The sequence below is a fragment of the Chroicocephalus ridibundus genome, chromosome 1, assembly GCF_963924245.1.
Source record: "Chroicocephalus ridibundus chromosome 1, bChrRid1.1, whole genome shotgun sequence".
In the NCBI taxonomy this organism is placed as follows: domain Eukaryota; kingdom Metazoa; phylum Chordata; class Aves; order Charadriiformes; family Laridae; genus Chroicocephalus; species Chroicocephalus ridibundus.
In genome coordinates, this window is record NC_086284.1 from 182,721,264 (window position 1) to 182,736,615 (window position 15,352).

The window sequence follows — 15,352 nt, forward strand, 5'->3', positions numbered from 1 at the left end:
TTGACACTGCAGATCTTCGCCTTTTCTGAAACTTTATCATAAACAGTGGTTTCGTGGTTTTTTGCAGCTCATCAGTGAAAATACCAAGCCGTACTATTTTTGGTATCGATCTCTTCTGAAGTCCACCAGAAATCCTGCTATTTAGTGGTGAAAGCAAATATTTCTAGGATCTGTTTCAAACTGCTTTTCACTGGTTAGTGGTTAACAGACTAATCTTTGCCATGTTATTATGTAGCTCTTTGTTCTTGACAAGTTGTCACATAGTTGTATTTCTGCATGTTCACTACCCTATCAGCTAGTATGTGTTTTCATCAAAGAATTAAATCGAGTTTGTTTGATAAGGTTTGTTCTCTTCATTTTACCAACTCTTCTGTTTTCATCTGCCCCCCCTTTAATTTTTTAACTGTATTTTCTTCTGGTTTCTCCTTTGTTTCGCTTTGGACTGATGTCACGCTAATTAAACTGCAGGCCACTGTGGCTGTCTTGCTGACACTTCAGCATTCTGGCACACAGGTTAAAGGAGAGGCAAAAGCAGTAGGTGCTCCTGCAAAGACTGGTGGTTTTGTACTCCAAAGTGCAATGTAGAAATGCCTGATATTAGACTAAATAATGTCCCAGTCTAGACACAGCAGCAGATAGTTTGCCCAGCTTCTGAGAAGCTGTCAGCAGCATAGGCATACCCTTCAAAACGGTAGCAAAGGTTGTTTGTGCATATGTTTAGAAAAAGTTATATGTAATAAAATGCATCAATATACAACATTTCCTTTTGATCTAAGCTAAAAGAGACCCGATCCTTTTTAATATTGTTTCATGACTGCTTCCATGGAACCTCTCCACCCACAGGACTACCCTACAAAGAGTAACGTTCTTTTTGCCACCTTCCTCACTACAAAACTGAGGGGCCTTCAGCGCAATCAGACACAGGAGCGTGGACTCTCCCTGTGTCCTGGTGTGGTTCTCTGCCGCCTCTCTGTTTCTGGAAATACCTACGTTACTGTGTCAAGTAATATCTATAAAAAGACAGAGACATGTAAATACAATTTTTATGATTTTCAAAACCAGCTCAAGTCTCATACAAACAGTCTCGAAATAGTTCTTTTCAGTTCTTGTGTGAGTTAACTTTAAATAATGGTATTCTTTCTTCAGCCTAATTCACAGATAATGAAATAACTCCTTTACATGGCAGGCTGAAAACACATGGCCTATAAAAGGGAGACACGAGAGGGGAAAGAGACATTCATGTTAATTTAAAAAATTTAAAGCATTAGCTTACTGAAGTGCTCAATGGTGTTATGCAGTGATACATTTGAATCAGTGCTTTAAGATACTTTTTTTTCTTATGAAACACCATTTCACATTTAACTGCGTATTTGTGTAGGTGAAATTGGATGTCTGAGCGCGCAAGTCTTATTCTGAAAATACAAACTTAATACTGTATTCAGCAAGCCTGACTCTGGAATTTCCTTATCCTTCTACAGTCTGTACTATGCATGCTGAGTTCCTGTGCAGTGTCCTACATTTCCATTCCTCTTTGTAATTACATTAAGGAAATACTCTCTTTTGTAAAGACTGAGGAACAGATATTGAGGGTTCAATGCATACTGATTATGAATGGCTTTTTGTGTGCCCAGCTTTAAATAGGTAGGCCTTTATTTCGAAAATGTGACTATTTGCTGCTCAGGTGAAGTAAGGTCGGTTTTCTAGAGCTAGGTGGTTAAGCACTGAGAATAAGAGGATCCTTTTGAAAATTTGGGACTATACGATTTGCTCATCTCTACAGTGTAGACAAGTTTAACGTTCCCATCTTCTTGGTTCTCTTTCTTCCTTACACTCAATACTGCTACCCATGCAGTTAGCGAATAGCAGCTAAAGTACATCTTCAAATTTATGAAGTCAATGGTAAAATTGTTAACTCTAATGCAAGAAGGATTTCACCCATGAAAGTTATGTTATAAAAGTGAAAAAAAAAAAAAGAGCAGTTGTATGGATTTATAAATTTACAACAGATGTGCAAGGAAAGATTGTTAGGCATTAAAAAACAGATGCACACAAGGCCAGGAGATTCATTCAAAAATTACTCTGTCATGAAGGTTCTAAATCATAGCTTGAAAAATACTTTGAAATCTTAGATCAGCTTTGGGGACTGGCTTTTTCTCCATCATGTCTCACTTTAAATTCCACCCCAAAAGCCAAGAATATATAGTAAAAGGAAAACACGCTTTGACAACCCTATGATTTTACCTCCTAATGCATGGTAATATCACTGCCATGATAATTCGTGACTCTTAAGAGTATAATCTGACATGGCACTAAAGAAGTTGTTATTCTTCTGTCCATGGGGAAAAATCTATTTATAAATTTGAACTCAATACTGCTGCATTTATTGGGAAAAAAATACAAAGCTCTAAAAAGTAAATAGTCACAATGAACAAGGAGAGGTCATTTGCGTTGTCTCTTACTGATTTGTATCCTGACACACAGTAGCAAGTTTTCACTTAATAAAAAGTGTGCACATATAAATCTCCATCCTTTAAATGGGTATTTGAAATCCTACTGTGAAAGCAGTTTTCAGAACATTCTGGCAGGTACCATTTATACACTGAAGGGTTATATTAATGCCAGCCTCCACAATTAAACAAGACTTGCTACCTTCCTTAGTGTTGTCCCATGACAGACATCCCCTTTAAAGGGATGACTGGCAGCTCACCTTTGAATCTGACTAGGACTGGGGGGATCTCCCTGTCTCAAATTCGTTTGGATATTCATTGCTGACTGTGCTGGGATTCAAGAGATTCCTGTCTGCCAAACTCCAAAAGTAAGTCTGGGTTTGTCATGCAGAAGTGTCAACGGTAAGCCCTCAGCGCGTGAAAGTGGGTGAGGTATATAGCACATCAGGAGGCAGAAGTAGCAGAGAGAGGTTCAGGCTTTCATTCCTCTCGAGACAGAAGGGTTTTGCTTTTCCGATGAGTTTTCAGGGTGCCACAGAGGAAACATCTCCATAGCAATACTTTTGAGGAAGGGAAATTATGGGCAACAGCAGGCTAACCTGCCTGCCTCTTGAGATGCTATAGTCAAGCACTGGAGCCGAATGACAGAGAGCTATCCTTACTGCTCGTAATGAGCTTCCTGGAAGATGACATGAGGCCCAGGAGTTGTCAGCTACCACCAGCATGACCTAATACCGGAAGATGGCGATTGTGGAGGTCCAGGATCCCATAAACGGATGCCAACACAGGGAAGCTTTTGGAAAGTCGTGGCTAGTGAAAAGGGGCTGTAAATGCAGATAAATGAAAACTTACTTACCAGAGTTTCTCATATGAAATCTCTTCACTTATGGATGAGATTTCTACAGATAAGGCAGAAAGTGATAATTCCACAGACATTGGTTTTTCCCCAGACAATGAATTTCAGATGTCAAAACATGCCATGAATGAGATATATGTCTCACATGCTTTTTAGGTATTGAAATAGTAGAGCTTCAGATGTATGTAAACCCTGAAAAAAAAATAAAAATGAGAGTTGTTATAAGAACATCATCTTACAGTGTACTTCGTGATTGTCTAGAAGATGCGCTTTCTGAAAACTTGAGGGTTGTAGGATAGATCCCCCTGGTCAGGACAGATACAGTGGTTTGACTTGGAACTCTGCCAATATAAACCATAGCATTAGCAATAGTGTTGAAACCGTGCTTGGAAAACATGCTTGGCATTATCAGAGCTTTAGGAAGAAAGACAAGTTCTTTGCATTTAATTCAAAGTTCTGACACAGGACTGCTCCCTATTAACGGCTTCAGAAGAATCTAAAAAACAACACAACCTTTTCATTATGCAAAAAACCCTGATGAAGCCTTGATGCAGTGTGCGGAGCAAATGCTTAGAAATAGACGTCAAAAAGTCTTACTTTAAAAGAACCTGTTTCTAAAAGGTAGAGGAGAAGGAAACATGTTTGATAATGTCATAAATCTTATAGTCCTCTCACCCATATAGTCCGCTACTTAGCCCTCTACAATGAAATCCCTTTAAAAAAAAGTTCAGCAATGACTTTTTTTTGTGCCTTGGCTAATGGCTCTTGTTTCATAGCTTTGTGTAGTGTCTCAGCATCCTCTCATTCTTTTGTCTGTAAGAAACATAAGACAGAGGCTGTTTCAGCGTTCCCTCAGGGCACGTGGTATTTAACACAGAAGCCAGAATTGCTGTGTCAAATAGCAAATGCTCAACTATTACTGGATATAATCAAACCCTTAATGTGTAGATTTCCGCTTTTCACATGCTTAGGCTAGTAATATTTTTAAGAACCTAATGTGGAACGCAGTGTAAGGCCACTGTCACCAATCAGTTGATTTTGTATCCTGCCAACTACACCAATTTGTTGCAAATTTAAATTTAGGATTTTGCCGACTATGCCAATTTGTTGTGAATCTTGATTTTACACAACTTTGAGGTAGCAGCAATTTAAGATTTATTAATACTGTTACATTAAATCACAGGATTAGATTGTATGACACTTAACAATACTTAATCATTAGCCAATCAACATAGTGATTTAACAGAATTTGCTTTAATCAACACAGCGACTTAGTTAGAGCTTCAAAAACGGCAGGGTTCATACAAGACTTATGACAGAGTTTCCTAAATCAAATCACACACACAAACACACACGCACAGATATAGAGGTTAACGTATGATCAAGAGTTTTCTCTTTTTGCAAATTGTAGTAAATTATTAGTGCCAAACGATCTCTGAACCTGGTGAAATCCAATTTTAGTGAATTACTCACTCTTCTCCTTCATTGGTGTTTGGCAGCAGATGATCTTTGAACCCTTCTTCTTCATTGGCATCTATCAGCGGACAATCTTTGACCCTTGTGAAATCTACCCTGAGAGGAGTCCAAGCTCAGGGGGAGACACTGTGTCACAGCCTGCTGAGATCCCGGAGAGCTCACAGCATCTCACTTAGCATCACCATTTATAGGGTGGCAAGATGATTGACTTCGGTCAGTGTTTTTCTATTTTAGCCACAATTCTTGTTGGGTAATCCTGGTACCTTCCAGATCAGGCTATGATCCAGACAGCAGGAGTTCCAGGTACGGTTAGGGAGTGCCTGATGGTCCCAACGATGGATGCAGCCATCCTAAACTTCCTCAAGCTATCTAAAAGGGCTTTGCCAGTATGTCACTGTAACTGCTTGTGCTTGTGCTGCATCAAAATGCCAAGTACAGCATGTTTGACAGACAATAGTGTTATCTCTTGATCAGACACAAGAGAGACCAACTTGATTCGATAGCCTATGCATATCAAGTAGGACTGGTATTCCTAGGAGCTGTTAATCAGCATGTGAGCGTGCTGAGATTAGGTACATTGCTGAGAATTTTTTTCCTTTGGAAACTTTTTTCTTCTTGGAAACTTTTGGAAATTTCTTCTGGATTTTTTTTTTCTTTTTGGAAAATTTTGATTATAGGAATGTTAGCCTTACTTTTAAAAATCAGTAAGTTCCTAGTCTTAAGGTTTTCAAGAAAATAGATACTAAATATGCTCTGACAAGCCCTACCTGCCTTTCTTCTAGGCAGTGTTCTTTATGGACATTTATTTGCTATTCAAAGGCATGATAGATTAATTTTTAATAGCAAATTCAAGAATACTTTCTTTGGTGTTGCAAGGCTAGCTTCCCCACAAAAATGTAGCAGGAAGAGAGGTCTCATTCTTCTTTCTTCCCAAGACCACAAAATGTTTGCAGCATCTGGCACATTCCCCTTAGGGAATGGTGACCTCATCTGTAGGATCAGGGTCGCTTTAACTTCACCACACGGTTGCAGAACATTTAAAAAAAATGGTGTTGCGAGTTTCTTTTCTATGTCTGAGGGAGGAAAAAGCAACCCCAACACAAAAAACTTTCTGGATAGAATGACTGCTGCTACAGACTTAAAAAGGATATAACTATTTTTATAATTAAATATACGTGTACGAAGAGTTCTGCTTGAATATATTACATTCATTCACCAGGCTCCATGTCATGCTTACGGGTTTGTATCTCTCAGGAGAGAAATCCAGAACTGTTTTATAGTTCTCCAGGAACAGATAAAACCTCCTTCAACAGTGTTTTGTAGTGGATAACACTTGGCAGTACTGTTTCTAAAACAGTCTGTATCTCGGTGGCATAAAAAAAAAAAAAAAAGACTACATTATCCCAATGTGTTCCATTAATGAAAAGGCTAAGGAAAACAGAAAAAAAGAAAAAAAAACAAGCAGAAAATCAAAGACCACCCTTCCTATGAAAATCCTGAAATACCCCAGTGCTATTTGTAATTAAAGTTTGGGTAACTATTATGACCATGTGATAATATTTTGTTTTGCCTTTTTTTTTTCTCTAGTCCCCTGTCACAATTAATGGTTTGAAGGAGAAATAGTTGGTGAATTACAGAAGTCTGCATTTTTGCAGGAGAATCTAAGACTGTTCATTTATGTTCATAATTTACAGAACTATGTTGTTCTGTAATGGTGTAATCTCTGCATTCCTGGTGAACCAAGCAGCAAAGATCTAGTTAATAACCTCAAAATTAAAAAGAAAGGGGTCTCAGAAAAGGAAAATTCTCTGTCTTTTGAGACTGTCAAACAAAAGGATATTAGTAAATATGTTTTAAATACTGTTTTGTACTTGCTCATCTTTGCTTTTTGAGATTATTTGTCTGGGAGGAATAAATGAAGGTTCTGTTTCCCTCAGGATTTGACTGAAGACTTTAGTATACACTGTGCTTAATGGTATTTTTTTTTTTTATTTTCCTAAGCAGAAGGTAACTCTACTGCCAGCAGTATGATACTGTGTGACTGGTGGGATGTGATTCTGGGCCCAGTTTACATCTATCTTTGCAAAACAACCAGGGCCAGAAGAGGGGCTGAAGCAGAGGTGTGCCACCATCCTCACTGTAGGTAGCTGTGGGCACCCTGGCACATTTTGGCCTGTGCCAACAAGCACCATCCCAGAAGATGCCTGTGCCCCGAGTGCATTTCTCCCCCCTCTCACAGTTCAGCTTCAGGACCAAAGAACAGATCCTGGCTGTTTGCTTTTCTGGTCCAGAGGCAGCCACTAAAGCTTCCCAAGAGAAGTCATATACCTGTGCACAGTTCTGCTTTCCAGCTGTTTGCCACCAAAGGCCACTGCTCACATTGCCTGTATAAAGCCTTGCTTGATAACTCAGATCTGGAAAATATTTGTAGCCACTTTCCCCCTGTTTAATTTTTAACTGGAGCTTTTTCTTGAACAAGGACTAAATAAAAATGAATCAGGACTTTCACAGTCTGAGGTTTGAGCCTGTTTCCAGAGGGTCCTTTGAGAGCCTTTCCAATTATTTCCCTTCAGCTAGGCTCCTGAGTTTAGCTATTAATCTTTCTTCATAAATAAATCACTGCTGTGCACTAACCCTTTTTTGTTACCGTTCCTCCAGTTTTTCCATACTTTCCTGGTAATGAATTTAACGCAACATTCTTCATGTGGTCTTACAAGCATAATGAGCAGCTGGAAGTGCTAGGATTACAGCTAAAAACAGCTTAAATGCAACTGTTCCTCTTCTTTTGTAACAACAAAATTAATGAATACAAAGATTAACTTCTCACTAATTTTCATTCTTCTCTTTTTCCTCAGACAGCCATTCCCACTAGGTATTCTGTTGGAAAAGCAAAGGTTTCAAGGAGGATTTAGAGAAGAGAAGGGATGGAGTGGGAGCAGATGACGGACACTAACAGAGTGCAGCATTACAGGAAAGTACCCTGCAGTCCTCCCATTCATCCCAGCTGCTCCCAGGTCTGGATAGATAATAGCAGACTAAACTCTGCCTTTTACTTTTCTGTAGGGCGCTGATCCAAAGGGCTTGTGAATAATAGAAAAATTGAGTAGAGTGGTGAGATCTTGTTGATGGATGCTGTCAAGCAGCAATTGGCATAGACGTCAGGAGGATTTTAAATCCACTGGGATTTAATGACACTATGGAATTTTCTCCGTGACCAGCTTCCATCCTAAATAAAGCACCTAGAGATGGAAGTAGTTCTGACAAGAGGGATATGGCAGGTCTGAACTTAATAAAAAGTTAAAATGCTCACATAATACTGTGCTGGGTCACGCATCTAGTATGGATCAGAAGATACTCATGGAAAATGAATGCACGATGACAGCCAAATTGCTCAAACTAGGTTGTGTTTTTTTAGCACAGGAGAGAGAGTAAAATAAAGAATAAAGCTCCCTTTGGGGTGCTCACACAGAGTGAAAATTAAGTTTTCCAGACCAAAATGCCAGAGACATTATGGACTGGTAGAAATGCACTGTGTTTAGGGTTTGATACAGTGCTGCAGCTAATACCCTTTTCCTTTGGAAATGTGTTAGACCTTTAGCAGTCACTGCAGGCCAGGACTTTGTCACATCTGAGAAGTAAAATTATTGGATGATTTTTCAAAACTTAAAAGATTTTTGACTCCTAATTGCATGTAGCAATTCCTTTGTGACCCTGAAACCAGAATTGGTTTTCTTTACTGACGTGCTTGCTCCCTTTTAGTTGATACACAACAATCTTAACAGGCAGTGAGTTGCATGCTCTGTTTTTTGTAGGGCTGTTTCCTAGTTTTTGGTTGGTGTAGTTTTTGCAATGAACTTTTTATTTCTTCTGGAGCATAAAATTTCAGATGACGTATGGCAAATAGACTGAGATAAAGTAGAAGAGCAAGTCTAACGTGGAGCTCTAACATTTGCAACTCAGTCAAGATTTCTCTCCTGGGTCTCCTGGGGTCTCCTCCCAGCATCTCCAGTCACCTGACACCCTGGGGTGGCCCTGAGAGAGCAGGCAGAGCTGGAGGGATGAGGGCCAGCACAGGCAAATCTGGGGGCTACTTTGAACTGTAAGCTGAAGAATTTTGGAAGATGCCAAATTATGGAGGAATGGGGGAAGAGGTGAGCATTGAAGAGAAAAAGAAGTCCTTTTTTATTGAGAATGGGGAAGGGAAAAGTAGAAAATTAATCTAAAACAAGGCAAAGGAAGGGAGACTTTCCATTGGACTTTTTCAAGGAAAAAAAAACAACAAACCAACACTTGAAATCTCAACTTTTAATAAGCAACACTGTTCCACCTAAGCTCATTAAGACACCAGCTCCTGGCTGGAGTTTTGATTAGTAATTATGAGCAAGTTTCCTTTCACCTACAGTTTTCCAGGGAGAAGGGCAAAACACTGACTGAATCCACTGGTAAATCCCACACCTTATGAAGCCAGTAATGAATCATGATTTCTCTTTTCTTGTATTAGCACAGCTCACACAGTGTTCATAATGCCCCAAACAGTAATGATGCGCATATTCTATACAGTGAGGTCTTTACATCCAAAATTATTTAATAATAAAATGGTCCCAGAAAAGCTTGTTTTAAGACGTAAAACAGAGAAAATTATTGCCATGACATGTGGCAAAGGTTTTCTAACAAATGAAGGAATGATTTTATACTTTCCTGCTCCTTTGTGTATAAGTCTGCTCATGTAACATCTATGCAGACAATAACACAAAGATGTTTATATTAATGTGGTAGATTTTAAAATTTTAAACTCTTCTCACATATTTTCTTTTAATTTAAGAGAGCTGCTCCCATAAGGCATACTTACTTGATAACATACTTGTATTTTCGGTTCTAACGAAGAATGGAGTTTGCTACGTTCTGACTTGTTTTGTTCACAGGTGAGAGTGCTTAGGAGAGGCCCTGGCTTCTTTTACACAAACCACTTATATTCAGTCTGTGGTTTTATTACTAACGAAGGTACAGTCAGTAATTTCAGAGCCCAGCTAGGATTTCAAGGCTGTTGACTGGAATAAATCTTTGAATTTGTCCTGTATTGAATCAATGAAAGACAACACACCTGCAAATGTACCAGGTCATTCTTCCACAGTACTTTTCACAGTAGGAGTCAAATTTCACGTGTGTGTTTTGAACAGTGCCAACATATTCCACTGCTACTAAGTTTGAAAGAAGAAGGTGTTTATGAAAAAGGATTTTTCAGTGGTGGTACAACCAGCCTGATAGGATTCAGGATGTTTACCCTCCAACATAGTACTGGTCGAGAGCAGCACAGGTTTTTTTCTTCTTTCCTAGTAATAATGATTCCTTTTTAAATTATTTCCATTATAGAATCATAGAATGGTTAGAGTTGGAAGGGATCTTAAAGATCATTTAGTTCCAACCCCCCTGCCACGGGCAGGGACACCTCCCACTAGACCAGGCTGCTCAAAGCCCCATCCAACCTGGCCTTGAACGCCCCCAACTTCTCTGGGCAGCCCCTTCCAGTGCCTCACCACCCTCACAGTAAAGAATTTATTCCTAATATCTAATCTAAATCTCCCCTCTTTCAGTTTAAAACCGTTACCCCTCGTCCTATCACTACACTCCCTGATAAAGAGTCCCTCCCCACCTTTCCTGTAGGCCCCCTTTAGGTACTGAAAGGCCACTATAAGGTCTCCCTGGAGCCTTCTCTTCTCCAGGCTGAACAACCCCAACTCTCTCAGCCTGTCCTCATAGCAGAGGTGCTCCAGCCCTTGGATCATCTTTGTGGCCCTGTTCTGGACCTGTTCCAACAGGTCCATGTCCTTCCTGTGCTGAGGACTCCAAAGCTGGACGCAGCATGCAGGTGGGGTCTCGGGACAGCAGAGTAGAGGGGTAAAATCACCTCCCTCAACCTGCTGGCCACGATCCTTTTGGTGCAGCCCAGGATGTGGTTGGCTTTCTGGGCTGCGAGCACACATTGCCAGCTCGTGTTGAGCTTCTCATCCACCAATACCCCCAAGTCCTTCTCCTCAGGGGTGCTCTCAAGTAACACTAATTAAGACCTTGATGTGTTGATGTATTGCTTATATTGCTTTTCTACCTCTTGATAAACCACACTTTTATCCAGTTGCAGTGGCAGTAGAGATTGGAGCTGAGACTTTAGAATGTGGTCAGATGGACCACATGCCCCATCTGTTTCTCCTGCTCTGTCAGTCTCCACCCAGGTGAGGCAGACACCCAGCTGTCCGAGCACTCATCTGCTCCTGCACAAAGTCAGTCAGTTTAGTTTAGCCATTTTTGGCAGCAGTTTAAGCTAAATGGCCTGTTTTCCCAATGATACAGATGAAGCACGTTCATTGTAAATATGATGCGGAGAGCAGACAGAACAGTTTGGAGGTGACACCTCCCTAAATTCTTTCACTTTAGAGAGACTCTCTGATCAGTTAGCTATGCTTGATGCACTTTGGCTCTCTTCCTGACTTGTCATTGGGTTTAGGGGAGAAATCCAGATTCATTTGAAACAGCTCTGAGAGCAGCAGTTTAAAAATATTTCTTGAATACACCATATTTATACCTTCTGTTATGCAAGCTTTATTTTCCTTCATTCTGATATCAGAGATGTGAACTTTCTTCAGAGAATGAAATACCACCTCAAGGTAAATCACGCAGCTTCTTATTAATGCTGCTCTATCAGAGCATCCAAATCAGTGCTAAGCAATCTAGCAAGTGGAGGAAATGGTGAATCATTATTAAATTTATGAGAAGCTGGTTCATAAATCCTATATAATCACTTTTTCTGAGCTGACTTGGGAAAATCCTTTAAAGCTACCTCATTCTATTTGGCATCCACAGTAGCTCAGTGTGACAGAAAAGATTTACCTTTCCCCAGACAACTTCCCAGAGCCCTTGCTTTTCAGCTGACAGTGAGGAAGGAGCTTGTAGCAGTGCGTTTCAAATTAGAGCCAGATTTAAAATCTTTGAAGGCACCTGAATTTAAGCAGAGATTAGGCACATAAAACCAAAATTACAACTCAAGACCCCACTGTAATTCCCTCATTCTTGAATTATTGAAACACCCTGGATACCTAGCTTATTTACTTCAAAGCTTCCCATGTCTCTGCACGTGGACCTGATCTGAGCAGCGCAAAGCCCAGCGAGGATCCAGAGCTGGTGTGTTTTTCCTCCTAACTTCCCTGTGGGATCTGCTTCAGCAGCTCTCCTAGATACCTAATTCTCTAGGAAGATTAAAGATTCCTAAGTGGAAAGTAAAAGAAAAGGAGCAAGATCAAAGCCTGATGTTGTGGGTTGGTCCAGGGCAGTGAGGTCCCAGGGTTTCAGTGGACATCTTCTCTGATGGCTCTTTCATGCCAGATCAGCTCTTCAAGCCTCCCTCCCAAGCCACAGGCTCCAAGATGATGTGTGTGTGTCCATCTCCAAAGACGGACAAGGTTTAGGACCATGAGTGGCCACTGAAGCATCATGCTGCGTGCTCCTCACTGGCCACCTCCTCAGGCTCTTGGCCTCATGCATGTCTTTGTTGAGATTCCTGGTGGCAGCATCCACCAGGCAGGACTCCAGGGTTGGTTTCAGTGCCCCAAATATGGGACACACGAGCCTATCTCCAGCTTGAGCTCTCAGTGGTCCAATCTCTGGAGCAGGAGAGGAGTCTGAGACTCTCAGAGCCTCACAGCAGCAACTGCGTTTCTCCTGAGTCGAAACCAAAGTCTGGCAACCCAGAAACTGTAGAAATAGTGTGCCAAGAGGACTCTTCAAAGCTGTCTAAAGCAATTATTTTATGTAATCTTTTTGAAAGATTAAGATGTATTTTTCATCTTAGAATTGCTGGGTGAGAGCTACATTTTTTACCTCCCACAGCTTTGAAATATTTCCCAGTTTCAGGCCAGAATTCATTACCTTGTTAATTTTGGGAGTTTTGACATTTTTGGTGACCATCTCTCACATTTCTCCTAAGACCCTTAGCTAACTGGCAGACCTACCAGGGGATGCTCCGTAAATATACTGTACTTGCACTTTACATCGGTGACTACTGGCACAGAATCAAAAAGCATAATTGGGATTAAATATTCATATAAAATAGAGAACAGTGTAAACAACAGAAGCCTAAATGTGCTGGAATGACTGTGTTACCTAACCCCCATTACTTCTTCATTAGTGTACTGTGAAAACCAGGGTACCTCTTCCTCATCCTCATCCGTAACAGTGACAGGTTCCCGCTTGCCAGCCGTCACGATACCTGCCTCTCCCTCTTTTACTCCGTTCTCATCCGTGACTTTACAGATTCCTCCTTGTCACTGAGTTTATATATAGGGTTTTTCCTTCCTCTTTGATTTAAAATAGTGGTTGTAAGAGCTCGGCAGCTGCCAGGGCTGTTCTTTTATTTAAGCCATCAGACTCACTTTGTTATATTAATAAATGAGAGACAGTTTTCTTCAAAATGCTTTCCTCAGACTTCTGCTAGCGCAGAGACAATTTCTCCCAAAATTTACAGGGGTTGTGAAGATGAACAAAGCTCAGAATTGCTCAATTTTCTGTAAGCATAGCAGGTCTCTGCTTGAAACATGACGACCACCTAAACCATACATTTAGTGCAGTGCAATTTTTATTTTAAGATGCTTCTTATATATTTCATGATCCTCTGCTACAGTATTATTAGAGAAGAAGGTCTGGTTTGTTAGTGTCTTCCAATGAAGAATTTATTCCCTGAGGTTTTTCTTGCTTTCATTAACATAACCAAGTAATAACTAGCAATTGACGCCTGTCAAAAAAGTTACCAATGCAGGAATTTTGTAAATAACAGACAGAAAGCAATATAGGAATAAGTTATCCAAAACTAGCCATGAAGTCTGGGGGTTTGTTTTTTTTTTTCCTTGGTTAATGGATGAAATTGATATCTTATATTTCTTCTTATTCTGCTTTCTTTTTGTTTGGATTTCTTTTGGAGTGTATTGATTTGATTTTTCAGCATTTTTTTTTCCTTTCCTTTGCAGGAACTCTAAAGAGAGTTCATCCTTCCGAACAACTGGCACGACACATCATCAGCAGCGTGCAAGTATAGATTATTAGGACCTTAAATAACTTTCACGTTGCATTCAGTGATCTGAATTTTCATGCTGCAAATGTAAATGCCATGTTCAATTTTATTTTCTGCTTCTGTAATGCAAACATGAATATTGCCATTTTCTGTAAACCCAAAAAGATCTGGCAAGACAACACTGCTCCTGGGCTTGACAGTGATGGCAGTGTTTCAGCTTCCATTAAACAAATGGGAGAAGACTTTAAAAATTAAACACAAAGTTGAATATTTCATAGTGACTTTGCTAAATGGGACTGGTCTGCCTCTTCCACAGAGCTGTACAGAAAGTGACCTCTCGTGGCACGAGGAGATGTGCTGTGTCCGAGCTGTCCGTCTGCAGGTGTGCAGGGAGACTCCTGCACCGCAGCGCTTCTCCCAAGGCTTTTCTGAGCTGCCTGAGCCAGGGGAGTGCAGCCCCGGAGACCTGAAACCCTGACCTCGGAAAGGAGCAGCATCATAAAAAGACTGGAGAAACGCTGCTGCTCCTCAGAACCTGGCCTTGGTTTTGTGCAACTGCAAGGAGACCTTCAGATATCCTCCCCTTCCCTCCCTAGAATTTGAGAAGATGGGTCTTACCTATGCATGGGTTTAGATACACGCTGAGAAAATTAACAAATGACTAGGGGTTTTGTTCCATTTCCATGAAAAAAAAAAAAGATTCCCACAGTTTTCAGGTGCCGCTTCTTAATTTCTTCCCACCACTGGAGGACGTTAACTGTTTGATTCACAGATCCCTGATGTATTTTGCTCTGTAATTTGCTCTTTGGGCTGTCTGAAAGGTGGAGGGGGGGCTGCGGACTGCAGGCGTGCAAGGGCTGGCAGCATGTGATGTGCTCTACCTGGCACTGGGGAAGACAAATAATTGCAACAGGAAGAGTCGGAGCTGCAGATGCACCTGTACGGTCAGGACGCCAAGTGAAGGATGTGTCAGCGGTTGATGAGACCTGGAAACAGAGATGGTGCTTGTTCAAGAAAGCGAAGGGGATCCCAGTGAGGAATCAGGTGATGCTATTCAGCCCGTGATCCCTCCTGGGCTGCTCCGCAACACGGAGGACAGTGGGTGAACTGAGGCACCTCTGCTTTGTAAAGCTAAATAGCCATAGTAAAGCAATCACTGTGCCGTATATCCCATTTTTACTTTCTCTGTGGACTGCACAAGCTCCACAACAAAATAAATTACCCAGCAAAGACCTTCCAGAAAGTGAAGTGTTAACAGTGTTTTGAGGATGTTCACATTTTCTCTGTGCACTTTCATATGTATGCAAGCTTGTACTGGAACTGATCCCTTAAAAAATAGCTTATTGCTAAAATATTCTACATAATATTTGATAAAATTTTATAAAATGCAGCTCATAAAATGCTGCAGAATGTCCTGTATGATACAAAGATGTGAAGTGCATCTCATAAAATGCTCTGAAACCTGTATCTTGAAGCAGAGGATAGATCAAACGCTGCAGCAAATGAATTTGGATGACA

At 40.7% G+C, this 15,352-nt stretch overlaps 1 long non-coding RNA gene across 2 annotated transcripts in view; it reads left to right on the forward strand.

Annotated features, from left to right (window-relative positions):
• LOC134510118 (uncharacterized) overlaps positions 1-15,050 on the forward strand; it is a 15,565-nt gene extending 515 nt beyond the window's left edge. For both annotated transcript variants that reach the window (XR_010069502.1, XR_010069503.1), the window contains exons 2-4: positions 68-193; positions 7,635-7,793; positions 13,791-15,050. This is a non-coding gene — a long non-coding RNA (uncharacterized LOC134510118). The remainder of the gene's footprint in view (positions 1-67; positions 194-7,634; positions 7,794-13,790) is intronic.
• Positions 15,051-15,352: the final 302 nt, after the last annotated feature.